A 2,421-nucleotide genomic window follows, 5' to 3' on the forward strand; every position below is an offset into this window, starting at 1 on the left:
CGTAAAGTGTCCGCTTTGTCTGGTTCCCTCGGTCGGCCACAAATAGCGAAAAATCAGCCTCTCCTTCTGGAGCTCGTGCCAACTTTGGCGAATATTTTCTAAGTGCCAACGGCTCTTGCGCCGTAATGTGTCCGCTTTGTCTGGTTCCCTCGGTCGGCCACAAATAGCGAAAAATCAGCCTCTCCTTCTGGAGCTCGTGCCAACTTTGGCGAATATTTTCTAAGTGCCAACGGCTCTTGCGCCGTAAAGTGTCCGCTTTGCCTGGTTCCCTCGGTCGGCCACAAATAGCGAAAAATCAGCCTCTCCTTCTGGAGCTCGCGCCAACTTTGTCAAAAAATTTCTAAGTGCCAACGGCTCTTGCGCCGTAAAGTGTCCGCTTTGCCTGGTTCCCTCGGTCGGCCACAAATAGCGAAAAATCAGCCTCTCCTTCTGGAGCTCGCGCCAACTTTGTCGAAAAATTTCTAAGTGCCAACGGCTCTTGCGCCGTAAAGTGTCCGCTTTGTCTGGTTCCCTCGGTCGGCCGCAAATAGCGAAAAATCAGCCTCTCGCCCGTCAGGTACCAGGCGTTGGGGTACCAGGGGTAAGTGCAGTACCAGCTTTGGTCTGTTGGTGCGCCAGAGTACGATGAGTTGGTCCCCCTAGTCACTGTACTCATTACCTTTACCCCCAAATCGCAAAATATAGTCAGAACGAGTGTGGGGAACACAAGTTTTGGCCCCGAGAACCAGGCGGCTGGTGTCTCTAGCGATGTGTTCCCCCCCAAAAAGTGTTCACATGCTCGGACAGCGAACCTAGGAGCTACCGCAAAGCACTCTGGAAGTGCAAGAGCGAAAAATTTTCTAAGTACAAAAACTCTCGAAAATTTTCAAAGTGTCACAGTGCTCGAAAATTTTCAAAGTGCTACATGCTTTCCATCCAAGGAAGGAATAGTGGAGGACCGGCCGCCTCCTTAAACACAAGCCGGCGGAACGACGGGGAGGACCGGCCGCCTCCTTAAACACAGGCCGGTGGAACGTTTGGCAGAATTCTTCTCGTGGAGGACCGGCCGCCTCCTTAAACACAAGCCGGCGGAACGACGGGGAGGACCGGCCGCCTCCTTAAACACAGGCCGGTGGAACGTTTGGCAGAATTCTTCTCGTGGAGGACCGGCCGCCTCCTTAAACACAGGCCGGTGGGAACGGTTGGCAGAATTGCGTGACGGCCGCCTGCTCCCGGCGTCCGCACGTGAACGAACACCCCCTCCCGGGGACGGCCGTCTGCTCCCGACCGCCGTCCTTCACCCCCTCACCTTCCGGACCCCCGTCTGCTCCCGGCGGGCCTCCGAGTACCCCCACCTTCTCCCGAACTGACCGACAGGCAATGAGACCCGCCTTGGTAGGGCCCCCACCGGCCCCGGCTCGCGCCGGCGTTGGGTGGACGGTTCCTCCCCACTTGCGGGTCGCTCTCCACGGAGGACCGGTCGCCTCACTAAACATAGGCCGGGCGAAAATCTGCGAATGTTATACATCCAAGGAGGGAGGACCGGCCGCCTCCTTAAACCACCGGCCGGGCGAAAATATGCGAATGTTATACATCCAAGGAGGGAGGACCGGTCGCCTCACTAAACATAGGCCGGGCGAAAATCTGCGAATGTTATACATCCAAGGAGGGAGGACCGGCCGCCTCCTTAAACCACCGGCCGGGCGAAAATCTGCGAATGTTATACATCCAAGAAAGGAAGGAAGGAGGGAACCGGCCGCCTCCTTAAACACAGGCCGGGCGAAAATCTGCGAATCTTATCCATCCAAGGACGGAGGACCGGCCGCCTCCTTAAACACAGGCCGGTAGGAACGGTTGGCAGAATCGCGTGACGGCCGCCTGCTCCCGGCGTCCGCACGTGAACGAACACCCCCTCCCGGGGACGGCCGTCTGCTCCCGGCCGCCGTCCTTCACCCCCCTCAGCTTCCGGACCCCCGTCTGCTCCCGGCGGGCCTCCGAGTACCCTCCCCTTCTCCCGAACTGACCGACTGGCACTCATGACCCGCCTTGGTAGGGCCCCCACCGGCCCCGGCTCGCGCCGGCGTTGGGTGGACGGTTCCTCCCCACTTGCGGGTCGCACTCTAGCGCCTCGGCCGCCGCGAGAGCGTGCGCTACGCGCCGCCCCCGCAGGCCTTGGCGCGACCGAACGGCAGCGAGACCGAGACGCCCCGAATCACCCACCTAGAGGAAATCAACGGAGGCCGAGCGCGCGATCCGATTGCGGCACGCCGCGTGGGTGTCCGCCGGCCGCGCCGGTCTACCGCGAATGCTGTTTCTCAAACCCTTGCCTAACCAGACGGCACCGCGGGATGTGTTGTCGCAACTCTGCTCGACTATCCGAATAGCCTTTCCCGACTACCGCGTTGCGGGAGGCGTCTTTCGTGCCGCCGGTGGCGTATGACC

This window comes from Syngnathus typhle, unplaced genomic scaffold, assembly GCF_033458585.1.
Source record: "Syngnathus typhle isolate RoL2023-S1 ecotype Sweden unplaced genomic scaffold, RoL_Styp_1.0 HiC_scaffold_161, whole genome shotgun sequence".
In the NCBI taxonomy this organism is placed as follows: Eukaryota; Metazoa; Chordata; class Actinopteri; order Syngnathiformes; family Syngnathidae; genus Syngnathus; species Syngnathus typhle.